At 40.7% G+C, this 20,969-nt stretch overlaps 1 protein-coding gene across 3 annotated transcripts in view; it reads left to right on the top strand.

The window, feature by feature from the left end:
- The window catches only part of sh2b3 (SH2B adaptor protein 3), a 133,620-nt gene that overhangs the window by 97,758 nt on the left and 14,893 nt on the right, over positions 1-20,969 (top strand). The gene's annotated exons all lie outside the window — the stretch shown is intronic.

Consider the following 20,969-nt stretch of genomic DNA (forward strand, 5'->3'; position numbering starts at 1 on the left):
TGAGACCACGGACGCTGCGCTGCTCATCTCTACTTTTACAGAGAAAGTGGACACTGACGCGACGCACAGGTCTGCCACCGGCCACCGGGCAGCGGCCACACGCCAGGCGGCCTCGAAACAGTACCGTCCCACCGGGAAAAGTCCCATTCCGCATCAGGGTGCCAGTGCAACTATTTCTAACCATCTTAACAGCTGTAGTAGGGTTCAAATAAACTCGCGACAACAATAGTGACAAGTAGGCTAATGCATGTTAATAAAAATAAACACATGCAGAAGACAACGGAATAACTGTTAAACACGTTTATTTTGGATCAGACGGCAGCTGATTTGACACATGAGACTCCAGGATTAATCTTAGCCTGGCTGTTAGCCTGCTCTGGACCAGGCTAGCCGCGAAGAATACATCTCCATGGTTACTTGGCTTGTTAATTCAATCTGGTTTCGTGCAACCGACTCAAAGCTAAATCATTCCAGGATAACTTGAATAATCCCCGGCTTAATCCCTTATCCTAGTTTCGTGCAACAGGCCCCCGGTGTTGTGGGTGGCGAGAGGGAAGGGCAAGCTATCCTGGCAGAATAACAACAAAATGCTATTTCTAGATACAGATAAAGCGTGACAGGTTCAAGGAGTGTAAGAAAAAGCTTCGTGAGAGAGAGGTGAGATTCTGAATCCTGTATCCTGCCAAACTTAAAGGTGCTTTAAGCAATGTCACGCGTGTTTTAGGCTAACATTTGTTGTTACATACAGCAAACAACTCCTCGCTATCTGTGAGCTGCCTGTCCCCAGAACACACTGTAAAAAAACGCAGTCTCTGTAGACTGACGTTCTTATTTCTTTACGTACAAACGGTGAAAACCTCTGAGAATATTACTTGACGTTTTCCGGCACACATCTCTTTGTAAAAATATTCTTTTGGGCATTTCCTGCTTTAATGAATAGAATAGCACACTGTAGTTGCGAGAGAGAGGGAACGACATGCAGAAACTGTCTAGGTCGGATCCGACCCCTGACCTTCGATGCATAAACCCTTTGAACATAAGTGCGCTTGTACTACCACTGCGCTTACCCAGACACCATGTGCCAGCTTTTTGTGCATCGTGGAATAGTTAAACAACTTAGTCTGGCACACCTTGCAACAGTGTTTGTGTTGTTTGCCGTTTCCTGCTCACCGCTACCCACAATCCATTCCATATCAAATGGATCTAGTTGTTTTCCCTGATATTTCAGCAGCCTTTGATTAACTTTTGTTTGGGTAAGTACAGTGCTATACACTCATTCCCGACATGGGTGTTGGACGTTGGATGATTTGTAAATTATACAAGAGTGTTAATCAGAATACATTCTGGAGCTAGTCAGGGCCAAAATCCAGTACTTGAGCAGAATGACCTTGAAACCTCTTGTCATTCGTATCAGGCCGACATTTCTCCAAAGAAATGTCCCTCTGTCCTTCTGGAAGAGTTTGGCAAATTTGGGGCATTTTTGTCTTTTCATATGATCGTGACACTAGAGAGTTGACAGGAACTGAGAGGAAAAAGAGAGAGGAATGCACCCACTACTCAAATCGGTTGCGTTGTGACCACAATGGTTACATCCTAAACCATTAGGCTATACCAGGCACTCAGAAAAATCACTCACCGGCCCCTTTATTTACTCCCATGCTATACGGTGGGACCCCCTTTTGCCTTCCGAACTGCCTCACTTCTTCGGGGCATAGAGGCAACAAGGTGCTAAGCTTCCTCGGGAGTTTTGGTCCATATTGAACATATGGCATCACACAGTTGACGCAGATTTGTCGCTGCCCATCCATGATGCGAATCTCCCGTCCACCACATCCCCAAAGATGCTCTAATTTGGGATTGAGATCGTGGGACTGTGGAGGCCATTTGAGTAAAGCGAACTCATTGTCATGTTCAAGAAACCACCAGTCTGTGATGATTCCACTTTATGACAGGCCTTATCCTGCTGAAGTAGCCATCAGAAGTTGGGTACATTATGGTCATAAAGGGATGGACCTGGCAGCAACAATACTCAGGAGGCTGTGGCTTGCAAACGATGCTCATTGGTACCAAGGGCCCAAGAGTGCCAGAAAATATTCCCCACACCAGGACCCACCACCACAGCCTTACCGTTTGATACAAGGCAGGATGATCCATGCTTTCATGTTGTAGACGCCAAATCGGACCCTACCAGCCGAGTCGCAGCAGAAAGCGAGACTCCAGACCAGGCAACGTTTTTCCAATCTTATATTGTCCAATTTCGATGACTTGTGCAAATGTAGTCTCATTTTCCCTGTTCTTACTGAAAGGCGTGGCCACCCGAGGTGGCTTCTCTGCTGTACCCTCTTCCTCAAAGTTCGACGTACTGTGCGTTCAGAGAGCTCGTCGCCCACACTTGGTTGTAACGGTGGTTATTTGAGTCACTGTGTTGCCACCGTCTATCAGCTTGAAAGAAACAGTCCTGGCCATTCTCCTCTACCTCTGGCAGCCACAAGGCATTTTTCCGCCCACCGAACTGCCGCTCACTGGATGTTTTTTTCTTTTTCGCCGACCATTCTCTGTAAACCCTAGAGATGGTTTGTGCGGTGAAAATCCCAGTGATAGCAGTTTTCTTTTGAAATACTCACCATCCCTGTCTGGCACCAACAAGCATCCACGTCAAGTCACTCAAATCCCTTTTTTTCTTTCCTCCCAGACTGATCTGCTCGGTTTGAACGCAGAGATTTCTCTTGCCCATGTCTACATGCCTAAATGCACGTGGTTGCCCGCCAGTGATTGGCTGCTTAGAAATTAAGTGTTACGGCAGTTGGACAGGTGTACTACTAAAGTGGCCGGATTGATGTATATCTCAGCTGCACACTGCCATATTGGTTTTTTGGCTCACACTTGTGTTACCATTCTGGACAATGGGTGTAATGCAGTGATGTTTTGGTGTGCCTAAGCCTAACAAAAACTACCTAATTGCCCAGAACATGTTCTTTCCAAAAACACGTCCGTTACTCAAGAGTAATTCCAGAACCCCTGCTGCAGTACTGTCTTAAGGTGACTATTGCACTTTGCTAGACAAGCAGCGCCATTAAACACTTCACATTTTTTATACCAGAATAGTATTCCAATGAAACTGTTCACAGTGCAGGTCTCGCTTACATGACTAACTGATACATATTTTTTCTGTGTGAGGCTTTTCATGTTTGTGAGCCTGCAAAATGAAATACTTTGATCAGTAACGAAGTCTCCGAATAACTCCAAATCATGACGAAAATCCCAAAACCATCGCTCAAGAATGTCAAGAGGTTATGTTGGAAAATGTTTCATAGGGACTACATGATCTGCTTCTTTAGCAGTATCAGTACACATATAGAAAGTGAGTATTAGTAAGCATACATAAATGCTAATGTCTACGAATATCTCCAATGAGCTAACAATATTGAACGAAATACCTCGTGCGTTAACCCAGCTAAACAAATTTAGTCCAGCCTTAAATCCTACCTTTTATGAAGATTATGTTTGGTTTTTTGTTGAACCATTTGGTCATCAACTTTGATAATTTGGAGGATGTTGTTTTTGTTTTGGCTGCTTTTGAATGTGTTGCTTATCACCGAAATGCACAGTCATCTAAATCAACTCTGTCCTAAATTGCAAAAGGATTTTACTGGTGGTGGCTACATAACGAATTATTGTTTATGACTTAACGCCCTTACTTGTCTACTGGCTTAAAGTTTGTCAAATTAGCAGACATGTTACTACTTTCCCTCTTTTTCTGATCGCTTAGGGTTGGCTAATTGGTCTTTTTCTCATGTGCACAACCACAGCTAATTCCTTTACAAGGAACGGCACTCAGTTCCTGAATCTCGAGTGTGCTGTCTTAACTTCTGCATATTTGCTCAATGAGCTGATAAAGTGTTTCTGAGAAGTATGCAAGGAGGGCGCACAATGAACCTGACATTTATTCATCACTGAAGGTTGACAGCTTCTGACAGGTTTCCTAACACACAACTTTCTATCACTATAGGTACCCCTCCAACTAGTCCTCTGCGGTGTTGTGTGGGGTGGTGTGTGTGTGTGTGTGTGGGTGTGTGTGTGGGGTGTGTGTGTGTGTGTGTGTGTGTGTTGTGGTGTTTTGTGTGTGTGTGTTGTTTCCCAATCCCCCATGATAAAGCTGATTTGTGAATGTGATCTGATCTTTTGGCTGCCGTACCCACCTATCACAACATAACCGAAACCAGTGTGTCAAAGCGGCCCGTCAGATTTTTATCATTTTAGGCATTTTTATTAAAAATGTTTTTGACTGTAAAAGAGCTTATCTAGTAGAAACCACTAGAAAAGTAAAAGTAAAATCAAAATAAACCTACAAAACATGTTATTGTAAGTTCAGTAATTTTACTTGCTTTAAATTATCAAAGATGTTGCCATGTTCATGCATTGTATTATGGTGTATGTGATTACAGCTGTTCTCCATGGACGTAATTCTGAGCCAACGATATTTTGAATTATTTGAAGGCGAAGATAATCGGGTAAAATATAACCTTAGACGGATTTTTTGACTTTTTTTTAAAATGTTTTGGATCTACATCTTGACCCACCTCAGCCATATCATAAAAATCATCCTGTAACGTGAGCTGTTCAAAAATAACAGATCAATGACATCTGGTAGACAGATGAGAAACTGTAACCTCACAAAATGAATAACAACATCATGCTATATTTCATCCTGTTTCGCATCATCTTTTGGGGTAGCATATTACTTAGAATTCCGGCAATTTCAACTCATACTGTTGTTGTTTTTTAATTTTGTACTGTCCAGTAGAGAGAAAAATGAAAGCAATTGGTGCTACCTACGCCGTGTTTATCCTCCTGTTAGTATTTTGCACACAACAGGCTTAACAGGGCAAGTTTTAAACTGTGTTCTAACCTCTCAACATGTTCAAAGTGCATCACTATTGACAGCATTACAAAAAAAAAAAACACATAGCTACATGTTGAAATCGAAATTGGAATTCTCCTTTAACAGCAGTGGATGAAACACTTTCATTTGTATTATCCTTTGCAAAATGTGCTCAATTTGATGAGCCTGGCCGACACAGCAGGACAGTGGGGGGCGGGTTATGTAGAGAGTGTGACAGAGTTGCAGTGCCACGGCTTAAGGAATAAATGGGCATGAAAACACAACATCAAACTATATCGATTTAAACGGAATTGTCTCATCATTAAAAATATATTGATATAGTTTAAAAAGTCAATATACCTCTCCAAGTAGGTTATTTTACTGTTGATTTACTTTACTTTGGGTTTTATTGACAGTAAGAAAATGTAGACCAGACTTATCCTTTAAGTATGCAGCAGGAAAAGAAACACATCAATGATCCCAACCTGAAACCAGGTTGCAACTGTTAAGGTTTCCTCTGGCTGATGAGGCCCGATGGGTGTTGTTTTAAAGTGTGGGCGTGGGTGTGGGTGCATGCGCTGGCCTTGTTATCCTGTGTGCTCGAAGGTTCCACTCGCTTTATTAGTGATGTATGATTAGTTTGTTTTGTGTTTTGCACACACCATCCTCCTCCTTCTTTGTGTGTGTGGTGTGTGTGTGTGTTTTTAATTGTGCATATACACGCTTTCCAAAAAATCTCCTGACCATTCGTAACCCTCAGAGTTTAAGGTCAGTCAACACGCATGCATGCACCCTGGACAGCGTAGGCTACATTACCCTCAGAGGGATAGTGGAATGTGGAGTGTCATTTAGTTGCCACAGCAATGGCCTTGAGAAAGTGACCCTGGGAAGATCGTTTTGGACTGCAAACATCCTGTGTGTCACCGTGTATGTGTGTGGGGTGTGCGCTCAAACTGTAGATGTGTTTGTGACTGTGTGGGTGAGAGGTTACTGGCTGCATCTCTACTTCCATCAAGTGGGTGCTGCGTGCGTGGCGTATCAGCTAGAGCAAACGTGTGCAGAAAGTGAGATGACAGTGAGAGAAACAGAAGGATTATAATTATTAAGCAGGGAAGAATGGTATCAGTTTTATTTGTGATGTTCTTATTCTTTATTATACTGTATAGGCATTCATTTGGCACTTTTTCTAAATATATCCATATCTAATATAGAGCGTGACTGAAAATTATTATTAAATGGATTACTTTCTTTAGTCTGTATGACATGTCAGTCATTTTAAACTGTCATCACAGTCCTTAAAAATCATCTTTTTGAGTCTCTTTGTGGTCGTTTTCCGTCTCTGGGGTCAGGTTGTGTCTTTTTAGTCTTTTTTCTCTTCTTGCTGTTGTATTTTGTCTTCTTACTGTCTTCCATCCACAATAAATAATGACACTGAAGAAAACAGGAATAACAAAGAGTTAGAACAGAAGACATATAGGGTACTATCATTTTAAAAACCATATTGGGCATATTGTCACTGATGCTACTGCATCTCAAATTCACAATATCAGCTTGGTGTGTGGCTGAAACATAGTGAAAGTTGACTCAATCTGAAAAGAACGAGGAGTGAAAAGTTGTTGCGGTCATAATATTACTGGGTCAGATCACCATCATGTTAATATGTGACACGTTGATATTTTTGTTATCAAAAGGGCAACAGTAGAGTGTTGGTAATCTGTCTTTTTTTCTTTTAGTAATATCTATGAAAGGAATACAACTAACCTAGTACTCCTCATGAGTTTATCAGACTTTTAATAGAAGGTGATTGTTCAGTCTATAAAATGTATAATATTGTGAAAAATGTACATTATACTTACCAAGCCCTAGCCTGGAAATCCAAACCAAATCCAAAAGAGTCTAGCTCGAGTAATGAAAGTCGCTCCATCTCGAGGGGCGGCACCAACCGTGCATTGGTAAATCTCACTGCACGCAATTAGATAACATACAACCAATCATAACTTCACACAGGGTGACGTATCCAGAGCCCAATAGAGTTCAACAGTCGCCCACAGCGGGCTCCGGAAGTAATAATACAATGCAATTTCTCCATTGACAATTGAAGTATAAGCCATAAAATGTAGCCGTCCATCATAGACATAAAACCTAGACATGACGGTTTATATATGATCATATAGATGCCAAAGTTCATTTGGCACCAACCTTGTTTTGAGATAAATGTCTTTTATCGCAATGTCTGGATAAGTACTTCAATACCCACAATCCTGAACAATCCCCAGTGATGCCTCTGATTGGTGGAACTCATGCTTGTAAGGAGGAGGATTTGTCGGTACCCGATCAGTGCGCATGTGCAAGATGATATTTATTAATATTCTATTTAATTTTATATATATATAGTATGTGTGTGTGTGTGTGTGTTTGTGTGTGTGTGGGTGTAATACTATATTTGTTATATTATATACATATATATATATATATATTTTTTTTTTAAATGACTTTGGTTCTCATTTCATTTTACGAGCCGATGCATCACAAACACTACACTTTTCTTCTGTGAGTTTAAACAGACTGTATAAACAGGTTTTAAAGCGCTCCCAGCACTGCAATGCTCTCCCTCTCTTCATTGAGGCTCTATGTTACAGGCTTGTGGTGATGTCAATGTGCTATAGGTGCAAAAAACAATCTATGTTTGTTTGGTTAAAATTATCGAGTATATGTCCTTAGTTTTTCATCTTTGTCAATGTCTTCATAGAGCAAATAACAACTGTGACATTTCCGTATTGTGTATAGTTTCCGACTGGAAACCCAGAAATTCCAACATTCCATGTGAAATTGAACCAACTAACAACAATTTGTCCCCTCACCTGGCCTCATGGCTGTACCAAAAGTTGGAAAGGAGCTAACTACCTTACCTTAACAAGGTAAAGGAGAACGCCAAGCCCCCTTTCCCCGAAACGGAAGCCAACCCCGTGACGTTAAGGTCATAGATGTATGGATACGTAGGGGCAGCAGCATAACGGACGCAGAGAACACACACAGGCTGCTTTCACCGGCGACCCGAGCTGCTTAGTAAATACACAGGAACAGCAAAAGCGGAGGAATGTGGTTAAAATGTGGATTAATACTGGGATGTCTACACAAATGTGCAGTCGTGACTTCAAAAACTTCGCCACTTTACTCGAACCAAAGTTCAAAACACCTTGGATGTATGTCTCTTTAGTCTGTTGGTTGTTTGGGTTTTTCTCTGGAACACGTCAAACACATCTGCACTCACTGCGGCGTCTTGTGTTGCCTGTTTACATATCTGTGCTCATCATCATATGTACATTGTTTGTACTGGTGTTATTGTTAATACATTGTGATACATATTTTTAAATTGTATGATGTTTTGTTGAGTTATTGTTACACATACTTTTTCTGACCTTTTCGATCCCCCGATTAATAACCCATGTTACAAAAAAGACTAAACTAATAAAAAACTAAACTAAAACTAGCTTTTTCAAAAAATAAAACTAACTAGCAACAACCCGCTTTAAAAACTTAATTAACATTGAACTAACCTATAACAACCTGGTTTGGTACTGCCAATTTGTTTGGTTTTGTCATGGTCAAAACAATTGTGGCAGAGAATCGTGATCTCAATTCTAACAAAAAAATCGTTGGTGTGTTACACACACAGTGATTTGTATTTTTGAATCATGCAGGCCTAGTCTAAGTCATGTTAACATAACTAAACACTGGGAAAAGCAGGCTATGTATGTCCACAGTCTTGTACCTTGACTTTTTTTGTTAATTTTTCACTCAAAAAGATGTGTTGTATGTTTATGTTCACGTCGTAGCTGGTTAGCCTAAGGCATGGCTAAACTCTTTATATATGGATTTTTCTAGACGTCAATGGAGAAATGAATGGGAAATTCCAGAACCTAAGGTCTCTCAAGGAGAGGCAGCTGTTGAGCTCTATACAACTACCAGCGGAGCTAACTGGCAGATTACTGTCATCACTGTTCAGCTCGCCTCTGGCCCGCCTATATACCCAATGGATGGTGCAGCTCGGCTACAATGGTATAGTTATGAGCAGCATTACTCAGTGCCAGAGTAACAAAATTCAAATTGACAGAACACGATTCCAGGGTACCAAAGCCCAAGGTTTGACATAAACAGTCAATAGCTAAATTCACAAATATATAAGCAATAGAAAATGAGCATGTATCTAATTTAACACACAGTAACAGTAGTTACCGTAACAGGTAAATAAAACCTGCGTTTCCATTACATGTAAACAGGCCAATAGAATCATGAAGCCAAAAGAACAAGCTGCAACCACGCTACAGTCTCACTCACAGCTTTAAACCATAAAAATGTACTAGACATTTGACATAATGTCACTGAAGCTATGAGCATGCAGTAACTTTGTTTGGTAACCTTCATGCTTTCACAGTGCAGGTTGAGGACACACAATTTCAGGGCAGAGTGCGATCTGCTGGCAAACAGAATAGACCTAGACCCAGACATAGATTCTGTTTATGAAGCCCATTGTGCTCACACTCTGACTTTGTCTGAATCTGCCTGTTTTATGTTTTCTCTCAATCACTGTAGATTGTGGTTGTGTGTTGAGGAGGTTAATGCCAGTACCGTTGTACCAAAGGACATGTTACATTGACTTTTGTTTTTGGCATCCTCTATAGTAAAGGATGAGTCTAAAGTATTCCAAAAACTTGTCACTCCACACACCTGCACACCAGGGGAACAAGAATGTGGGAACTTTTGTAAAATATTAAAATGTGTTTCAACCCAGCTATAAGCTTTTTACACTGCAGTGCTTGTATAACCAGTATGACAACAAACATCTGCATCTTGAATTTAAAACCCTGTTCTCGACAGTAATAAAGTGTACAGTATTAATGGTTACATTGGGTATTTAGTGTAATAATGAATGCCAAATAAACAAGATATCTAATATGAAATAATATCACTAAATTGATGCTATTTGTTACTCACAAATCTTACGACGGGACAGATTATGCGCAATGGAACCCTGGACCAGATATATAAAAGGCCCCCACCTTTTACATAAGACTCCAACACTGTAAGCCGAAAAATGTTGTTTGGATCTTTTGTGTTTAATTTCATCCTTTAGTATTTACTTTGCATCGCGTTTTGCGTTTTATAGTTATTTTGCTTTCCTTTTTGTGTCATTGCATCCTGTTTTGGTTCTCATTTCATGTCTTGTATTTGTTTTCATGTCTCTTTTAGTCATTAAGCATGTCAATTTGTGCCTCTTTGTGGTCATTTTGCGTCTCTTTGTGGTCGTTTTGCATCTCTGTGGTCCAGTGTTTGTTTTTGCATCTTCTTGTGGTGTTTTTTTTGTCTCTTTTTACATTAGTTGTTTTGTATCTTTGTGGTAATTCTTATTGCATTTAAAGACAACACACAGTTCATGAATGCTCACACATTTTCCCCACATTGCTTTGTGGTGTTGTTTGAGGTTATACTTGAAGGGTTAATGCAGATTAGAAAAGGAAGAAAACAGTAAAAAGATTTGGTTTTTATGTGCATAAGTTACAGACTACACTTTGCAGTTGCAGGATGTGCTGTGAGCTTGAACTTGCTCCCCTGATGAAGATGATTTAGAAATCAGGCCTGTTATGTTGCTCAACCAGTCAGACATCTGCTGCCTGTTTTTTCTTTTTTTTTCTTCTTTTTTTCCCTCCACAGACATATGGTTCCTCAAATATGCTCTTAGTCAGACAAAACTCATTCACAATCTCTCAAATATTCCTCAATGAGTCCAACCTACCGTAGCCCATAGCTTACACACAGCCATACAAAGTTAAGAATTATCAATCTTTTTGATTTCATTAATTCAGATATTTGTTGTTTGTAGGGCAGCAATTACCAGTTATTTTCATTCCAATTAATCTGATGGTTATCTTTCAATTATTCACCAAAAAACACAAAAAATGCTACAATTCCGTTGTAATGTTACAATTCTCCAAAGTCCAAGATGACATCTTCAATTCTTGCTTTGTCTGACTAGTTTAATATTTCAGTAAATATGATGAAAGCAACCTTTAAGTGAAATTGTTTTGTTACCTACTAAGGCCAAGAATGAATTAAGCAAACATCAATCTAATTTATTGATTTTATTCATGTTTCCTCAAATAATCTGTATGAGTCTATGAGTCTATTACCACTCAACCACATTGTTTGCATTGTTCTTTGTACAGTAACCCATTTTTTTACTCTTGTATTGCAGTCCATGCTCTGTATGTATTTCTGTCTGTTCTGCAAGTGTCCACACGTTTCATCTGAGAATGTATTGATAGTATCTCTCTTAGTGTATCTTTCTGCACAGGACAGTTTATTAGAAAACGTGAACATTTTAATCTGAATTTGAAGAAACAGAATTTCTCTGAGCATCCTTGACTAAATTCAATAGTGGCAGCAGTTTGTAACAGTACACTTGTAGAGTTCCTCATTCTGAATCAGATCTCTCTAAATGAGTCTATCCCTCTCATTTCTGCGTCACAGTGCTTTTTATTGATAGTATTAGACGCTGTGGTTAAAACAAAGAGCGCTTGGACCTTAAGGGTTTGTTCACATCATCTGCAAGTTGAGAAAATGGACAAGTAGGGGTTTAATCTGCTCTTTTGATGTGTTTTTATCTGTCTGTTTGTGTGTGTATGTGTGTGTGGTGTGTGTGTGTGTGTGTGTAGGATTATCATAAACATTCCTCAGCTCACACCCTGTCACATAGACTAAGTCATCTGGTGCACAAAGTCCTGGAATCTCCTCCCTGCCTTTCTCTATTCTTCCCTGCCCTCTTCTCCCCACCACGCCAAGTCTTTCTCTGTCTCGTCTGTTCCTTTTGCTGCTTCTGCTCTCACGCCGCTCACTCTCCACTTTTTTTTTTAGGGTTGATTTTGATCCAAGTAAAACTTGTTAGCTGTGTGCTGGAAAAGTTTGGTGCTCTTCACTTTAATTGCTGGTAGATAAAAGGAACACGGCACATTATTGGCCTTATTTACGTATCCCCCAGAGTTAGATAAATCCATACATAGTCTGTCTGTAGGCTAGCTTACCACAGATGCTGGAGGTAACCGGCTCCATCTACCCCACTGCTCCCAATAAGTGCCAAAAATAACGGCAACTTGTTCCTATTTACATGTTGTATTTTTATAGTCACAGCGTGTAAAATAACAAGGTCACATGAGACACGCCATCTTCTAACCTTATACAAATTGGGAAATTTCTCAGAAGCCGGATCACTGACTTGGACGGATGTATTGGAAACACCTGAAAAGCACTGTTATTACTCTCTGCTCCTCACCACAGGCTTCTCTGTGCTGCTAGCAAATCACCCACCCATAGCAGAAGTTGCAGTGCTTTGCCTCTGAGAATATAGTCCCAGTTTGTATACGTTAAATGGCTGTGTCTCACGTGACCTTGTTATTTGTACATGCTGTGACTATAAAAATCGCACATGTAAATAGGAACATGATGGCGTTATTTTGTCACTTATTGGGATATGTACAGTAGTTATAGCTTTACCACAGATGCTAGAGGTAACCAGCTTCCAGTTCCCTCCAGGACTGTGCTGAGCTGGGCTAGCGGTGCGCCAGACAGTTACGCACTGCAGCGCATGAGAAGGGCAGGTATTGACTTGTCTAACTCTTATTCACCCAGGAGGGTACAAAATACCAGCGGATTTTCATATAACTATTATTTTTTATACCTTAAACATGTTGTAGTTGATACACAGTATATAGTTACTGAGATATGAAATGGTCTATTTTGGGATAGACAATGTTGGCCTAGCTTCATATGTTCTTTTTAAAGTGCATAAAAGTCAATGCCACTAATGCTTTTGCAGAAAAGTCACATGCCTGACTCAAAGTCCAGCATCAGGAGTTAATGCTGTGTGCCTCAGTCAAACAGCCACCAGACCCCTAGTATCTTATTCTTCCACATTTTGTCCCTGTGGGTCCACCTTGGAGCTCCCCATGAGAGCTCCTATGATCTTGTTCTTTTCTTTTCTTTTTCTCTTCATACAATTTGCTGCTTTTCTTTCACAAGGGAGGCATCAATTGCAGCAGCACTAAGGCTTCACACTACACACTGCATACAGATATAGAGACTGCAAATACTGTACACATGAACATCCTGTGGTATGTGTGGTATCTGTAGCTTAGCTCATCAACCTTAAAATAAGACATATGCATGTGCCACTATCATAGTCAAGTCTATTCTACCCATCTCAGTTCCAGAAAAGCTTTTTTGTTCCAAGCACAAGCCACATTGCTGATATGCTAGATATTTGAATGAAAGTGAAAAGAGGTGCAGCAATATTGAGCTAGAAATGTTCAAATGTACACCTTGGTGCACTAGTGTGCAATTGAGTAACAAAACTGTGTGAGTTTGACTGCTGCAAAGCTTTGAGCCAGCTTGGGGTGTAAAGCAATGCTTGTATGCCAGAAGCACCACATTTTAAAGCCCAAATAAGGGATTTACCACAAATGATCTTCAGGTTTAGAAGGCAGAATCACCTAAATCACCAATATTTTGCCTTTTATTTCTTACACCTCACCAAGCCATTCAAAGAATTTGGCAGTAATCACACGGTTACCACCTTAGACATCAGAAGCTGGTTAAGACTAATTTCCTCATTACACAAATACTTATATACTGTTCACTGTACATGTTCACTTATATACTAATCATAGTAACACGCACTTAGTCACACCTTTTTTTTTTGTCGTTGTGCCTTTTTGTTTTACATTTCTGATCTGTCATCACGCTCTTTGTTGTTTTTCAGGCTTCCAGCCCCAACTGACAACTCCCTGCTCAGACATCCAAGAAGTCCGTCGTTGCAACCGGCTGGAGATGCCTGACAACTTAAACACATTTGTTTTAAGGTATGTACATGTTTTCAACTAAGTGTATATCCAATTCTGATCAAAAGACTACAGTTGTAGTTTGCAGACTCTGCCCGCTGGGTTGTTTACATCCACATTTGCAAAGATCTTCAACCCTCAATCAACATGAAGAGGAAACAGGACAATCATTGTGTCATATGATTTCAACAAAACTCACCAAACCGCCTTCATTTAGACCTGTTAGTTTAAACTCCACCCAAACCTCGCTCTTGAGGATCAAACTCTCAAAGAGGCTGTCATAACATATATTTACATGAGAGAAAGCCTTCACAGAACTTCTCACATCACCATTCACTCCTCTACTGTTCATTCACATGCTCTCATCACCATTGTTTTACCAAAATATACTGCCGTTTCTTTTGCGGTGCAAACCATTGCAATCCAGTGTAAAGTTCCAATACAAGTTTTTACAGCCACAGCAGTGAGATTTGATAGCAGTTTTACACAACAGTTGTGCAAAGTGTGCTGGCTTTTTCTATCATTTTTGTAGCCTTTTTTAAAAATCTTGAAGATTGTATTTAAATAAATGTCCTGTAAGGTACTACCTATTGCCAAGTGAGGCAACACGTGGTGATTGAGCCTGTGTCCACTGATGTAAGCCCTTGCATTTGCAGTTTTACAAACTGGGAAAAATCACAAGGGCCCCATAAGTGGTTGGTCCGCAGAGGGAACGCAGTAGACTCGCTCATCACCTCACTTTGTGTGAAGCAGACTTTTTTTCTGGTCTCTTCTTGCATTGCAAGTAAATGGTTTCTATGGCCAAACAAACATAGAAAAAAAGCAATGACTACAGACAAAACTTCCAAAACAATGAAGAATAATTCGTTATCGGCATACAGTGGTGCCGCAAAAGAAGGAACGGAGATCTTGAAATTGTAACTTTAAGGTGGTGTATTCTTGAAAACCTGGTTTTTGATCATATAATAAGCTACAAAACTTAGATAAGTGTGCCACCTTATTGGCAGTATTAACCTTAAATATGCTGTTTATGTTTGTATAGCATTAGAAAATCTTTGATGTGTCTTGGCCACTTCTTGCACCGCACATGTATTGCAGCTTGGCGTCTATATAAAGTGGATGGTATATTTAATAGCATCTTTGTCTCTGCAGTTAATCGAGGTATTCTGATATTTGAGACGGACAACGACCAGCAGGTCACTCGTGGACCACAGAGCTAAAGAATGTATCAGCAACAGGTGAGAAACACTTTACACAAAGAGGGAAGTTAGCGCATGCCTTCATTTGCTTTAGGGCTTTACAGACCAAGCAGTTTAGCCATGTTATATTTGGAGTAGCCCTGGAAATAGTCATTCATCAAATTCATCAGTCAACTTAATATTACACTAAGCCTTTGAGAGGTTACACATCTGGTGTGGAGAGTGTTCTGTTACAGCTTGCACATTAGGCAATAAAAGTAGTTTTGAAAATTATTTTCTTTTTTGGGGGGCATTTTCTTCTTTATTTGACAGAGGACAGTGGAGAAATGAGGAAGCGAGAGAGGGGTTATGACATGCAACAATAGTCCCAAGGCTGTAATCAAACCTGGAACTATGGTGGTTATATAGCATGCTTGAACCACACAGCCACCAAGGTGCTCCCTTTATGTACCTTTTAAAGTTACTTACTAAGTTGGAGAGTGTGTGAGAGGGTTACAGTCATCCCCGTTCCTCTCTCCCTTCTTTCCTGTCACATTTTTTGCTCCACTGTTGAAAAAGACATTTGTGAAACAAATAATATAGTAATAGTATGTTACGCGGTGAAGGAGAACCCAAAAGCAGAGAAGGGAAGGCAGGCAGGAGAAAACTTCACAAGGCTTTATTCCATAGAAAACGAAGTATCAAAAACACAGAATCCACAATGGCAACACAATCCCCAAATCCCCCAAAAAACGGTCCTGGGGGGAAGGCAATACAAAAACAGGTAACACGGACGAAGGGAACAGAATAAGACAGCTGACAAAAGACAAAGGGAAACAGAGGTTAAATACAAGAGGTAACGAGGAATAGGTGATACGTCAGGTGAATCACGTTAGGGCGGGGCAGCACAATCAGAAAGACAAAAGTAACTAGGCAAGACTAGAAAAAACAGGAAACCATACTATCAAAACAAAACAGGAAACAGACTACAGACACTCACCAGGGACACAAGACAGAGACTACCACCAAGACCGGGTAGGAAACTAAGACACAACACGAGGAGACAAGACAGGACTAAAAACCAAAGAAGAAGAAAAAGAAACTAAAGCAACCACCCAACCCATCACGTATATTAGTAAAATATGACTAGTATACACTAGCCTGGGGGTTCACTAAAATGAGCTGCAGCACATGCTCGCTAAGTTATTTGGGGCAATTCTCTATATAAGTAGTATTCATACTCATACTTAGTACTGTAATACAGTTTAGAGGAATCTGTCTTTCATTTAAGTGTGATAAATAAGACCCAAAAAGTGGTTGTTGTGTGTGTGGTGTGTGTGGTGTGTGTGTGTGTGTGGTGTGTGGGTGTGTGTGTGTGTGTGTGTTGTAAGTAAGTAGTAAGGAAGTGTGGGGGAGGTCTGAGCTCGGGAGAATCTCAGGACCTTTCTCATTTCTGCAGATGTCTGTAATGCTCTAATATCACACACATACACACACCATGTGCACATAGTTCAGTCGGCAGTACAGTGAACACTCATCTACTGTGGAAGTGTGGCCAGAGATCACTCTGAATTCAGTGTTTATTTAGATACCTCACAAAGTGTTATATTTTTCATTTCTCTATTTATTAAAACATTTCAAAACATGTGGCAGGCATTCACACCAAAGTCCATGTGCTAGTATTTTTTGTCAGAGATTGTGCGTGTGTGCGCAGTAAAGTCCGAACAAAACTGAATTTAACTTTTTTTCTTTTTCTAACCAAGATGCATACTGAATGGGATATTTTACACTTAAAATCAACTAGTTTGTGCCTTCTGGTGGACAAAATACGCAATGGAGACACTATTTCTAACAACCTCAAACATAGTTTGGCATTTCTATAGAGCAATTTCTTGTACAGCTGCATGTACAACGATACCGATATACTCTATCTGTAATTTGCTGCAATTATGTGCCCAAATCTATATATCTATAAATAGCCTAGTGCACGCACACGGTTGATTTCTTCTTTTTTGTGCATTATTGAATGAGGAAGACATTGGAGTTTCAAAACCCTTGTCACTCTTTTTTGTGCAAAATTCATGGAAAGGACTGCAATTAACTAATGCATCCTTTGTCTCCATATCTGATTGTTACCTCACAACTACATGCCGATTCTTAACCTAATCCTAATTCTGAGCTCACATGCCTCAGGCTGCTTCCAAACGGAGTGCTCGTCTTGATTGTTTTATTCAAGCTCAACCGACTTAACCCTCTCATTCATTTGAATGGAGCCAATCTGTCGACACTTACCGGAACAACGGTCCAACAATCATGACTTTGTACGGGATTTGCCAGCTGTGCAAAGTTATAAAAGAAGCAGGGTTTGATCTTCCCTCTCAAGCCTCTTGTTCAGTCTTAACACAACTACTTTTGTCCTTTTTTGTGTGTGTACACCAAGTGCAACACCATGAATGCCTTTTGAGAAAAGATAGGCTTCTCACTGAAGGCCTTGTAACATGTCACAGCAGGATAGCACAGGTGTTTCAGGGTCCTGATTTCGTGCATGTTGGCTCACTGTTACAGCTCACTGGGACATTTGAATAGAACAGATCTATCATTTTTAAGAACACCTGTACTTTTCCTACTCTAAATGTGTTAAAAAGGCCTATGTCTTAAATTGTGTTCATCATCCCAGTTTGTATATCATCAAGTTGAACTACAAAACTGCAAAAGAGAGCTGTGGAAGGCAGTGGGATGCTATATCCTTTTCTAGTGGGGGCCATTTGTAACAAGTATAAACACTTTTCCTTTTAGATGTGGTCGGATGTGTGAGGTGTAGCATTGCTGACTGGCTAAAATGTCCACACTATGCAAAATGTCCTCACTTTTCTAAAGGAACAAGACTCTCCACACACATGCACGCATGCACACATGCACACACGCAAGAGTGAGGCAAAAGGAGACTTGTCTTCCTGTTATTGAGAGCGCTGCGAAATCAGTCAGCATTTTGCAGGATCTGCTCTGGCTTCCTCTTTAACCTTCCTAATGGTGTGTGTGTGTTGTGTGTGTGTGGTGTGTGTTGTGGTGTGTGGTGTGTGTGTGTGTGTGTGTGTGGGGTGTTGTGTGTGTGTGTGTGTGTGCAGTGAACAGAAGAACAGTTCAGATGTAACTGTGAACTGGACCCACTTCCTGTCTGTGCTTGGTGTCTTTGTTTTCCTTCAGCCTGCTGTTTCTTCCATGTTCACTAGACTCACCCCACTAACACACACACACACACACACACACACACCACACACACAGAAAAATGATACATAGCATTTAACATCAATAAATCATCAACACATATATTTTTGAGACACTAATGTATTACAGTTACTAAATGAGTCTTTGCACTGCATTTTACAGCAACTTATTTACACTGTTTATTGATCCCCAACTTGAATATCTCTTCACCACAAAACAAAAAGAAGACACTGATCTTCCAGCACAAACAGAGCTGATGCTTTCTTATAAGACAGATGGTGAAATCCAGATGGAAAGAATGACTTCAAATGAAATAATCATGAAATTGACCCATTTTCCTTCCCAGTGGTCCACAATGAGAATACATACAGTGTTGTAGATACAGTTTGTGTAATCTGAACTTCTCTTGTCCTCTAGGTCAGGCACGTGGATCTGGAGCCTCTCCTCTCCCCAGCTGACAGCTCAGCTCCAGTCAATCAAGAGGGAGCTCAGAGTTAGGAAGTCAGTGAGTGATATATAAGACATGATACAGAAGGAGAGGTTGAAGACACACATCAACACTCAACAATCAGTTGTAGTGTGTGTTTCATTTTTTTTGACGATTGAATGCAAAATCAATGCGAGCGTCAAACTAACTAAAGGACTTTTCTCAGATCTAATGATTGTATAGGTCCCTAGTGGACTTCATTAGCAAGTGTTGGCTTTAAATCTTTTAATGTTATTTATTAATTGTCTTTGGTTGGTTGTGTAGTCATCTTGCTGTTCCCTGATTTCAGCAATTAACTCAACCTTGATAGTATAATAACGACCGTGTTTTAAGAGGCCGACTACTGTGGGGGAAAAAAATGAAGATTTTGAAAATCAATCCCAGTGCATGATGTCCGTTCTTGGCATCTCCAAGGGTAAGGAGGAGGAATACAGAGAATTTAGTGAGTTGATTCGGGAGTTGAGCGTGACACCAGAACCCGCCGCCAGCAGCCCCATGCCAGAGACAGACCCCTGAACATTCTGGCGAGATTCTAAATCATTGGACCGGACCCCTGTTGCACGAATAGAATAAGATATCCAGATAAGTGAAAAAGCACAGCTTGACTTAGTGGATCTGCTCATCGCGGCTTAATCGGTTGCACGTTTGCCGAGCCAGGATGAACAGGTGAGCTAAGTCAAGCCATTGTAGATAGCTGGGATAAGTGCACGTTCACGGCTTTCTTAAATAGACCACGATATCGATCACAGAGATACTGATGCAGAAATAGAGAACGCATGCGCGTATGTTTCATCCAATGAGCAGCAGCTTCTAATGGAAAGTAACGAGGAGGGAAGAATATGCAAAAAGGGAAATACGGCTCTTATCAAACGGAGAGAAAAAGCCCAACATAGTGGACCGACTGAATGTGTGGGGTGTAAAAATATAGCCTTTGCCTCAAAAGTGAGCAGAGGGAATTAATGTTCCTCGGGAAATGGACCATGAGGAATTTTGGCTTAATTTCAAACCCTTATTCACAACGTGAGAACATGTTTTACAACCACGCACAAATCTCTATAAGCTATGTCTAATTCTTTGTACAATTAATGTTCATACAGAACAATCAGAAAGGGACAACAACTAGAAAAGTAGAGTGACTTCAATACCCGCTGTGAGCATATGTAAAACAATATTCATGTTTTTTTATTCTTCTGACAAGTGACCGCACCAAAATAAAAAGATTAAGAAGCATTGTGGTGTTCCCGGTGTGATGAATGTAAACTACACTGTAAATGACCAGTCTGCCATTATTATCATCTGGGATATCGCTACATCTAATATCGTCACACTTAATCTCCGGACGCGTCCTGTATGAACCTGAAGCGAGGACCACGGACGCTGCGCTGCTCATCTCTACTTTTACAGAGAAAGTGGACACTGACGCGACGCACAGGTCTGCCACCGGCCACCGCGGCGCCACGCCAGGCGGCCTCGAACAGTACCGTCCCACCGGGAAAAGTCCCATTCCGCATCAGGGTGCCAGTGCAACTATTTCTAACCATTAACACTGTATAGGGTTCAAATAAACTCGCGACAACAATAGTGACAAGTAGGCTAATGCATGTTAATAAAAATAAACACATCAGAAGACACGATACTCGTTAAACACGTTTATTTTGGATCAGACGGCAGCTGATTTGACCCATGAGACTCCAGATTAATCTTAGCCTGGCTGTTACCTGCTCGGACCAGGCTAGCCCGAAGAATACATCTCCATGGTTCTTGGCTGGTTTAATTCAATCTGGTTTCGTGCAACACTCAAAGCTAAATTCATCCAGGATAACTTGAATATCCCGCTTAATCCCTTATCCTAGTTTCGTGCAACAGGCCCCCGGTGTTGTGGGTGGCGAGAGGGAAGGGCAAGCTATCCTGGCAGAATAACAACAAAATGCTATTTCTAGATACAGATAAAGCGTGACAGGTCAAGGAGTGTAAGAAAAAGCTTCGTGAGGAGAGGTGAGATTCTGAATCCTGTATCCTGCCAAACTTAAAGGTGCTTTAAGCAATGTCACGCGTGTTTTAGGCTCACATTTGTTGTTACATACAGCAAACAACTCCTCGCTATCTGTGAGCTGCCTGTCCCCAGAACACACTGTAAAAAAACGCAGTCTGTAGACAGCCCAGTGCTACAGGCGGCAACAAAAATAAACTGTGTCCACCTGCCCCACGACATACATAAACAGTGTTTTAGCTTTCCAGCCAATAACAGACAAGAAGGATTTGGGGGTAGGTTGGGGGGTTAGTGCGCGGAAGCACAGAAGGGGAGT

Source organism: Etheostoma spectabile, chromosome 5, assembly GCF_008692095.1.
Source record: "Etheostoma spectabile isolate EspeVRDwgs_2016 chromosome 5, UIUC_Espe_1.0, whole genome shotgun sequence".
Taxonomy (NCBI): domain Eukaryota; kingdom Metazoa; phylum Chordata; class Actinopteri; order Perciformes; family Percidae; genus Etheostoma; species Etheostoma spectabile.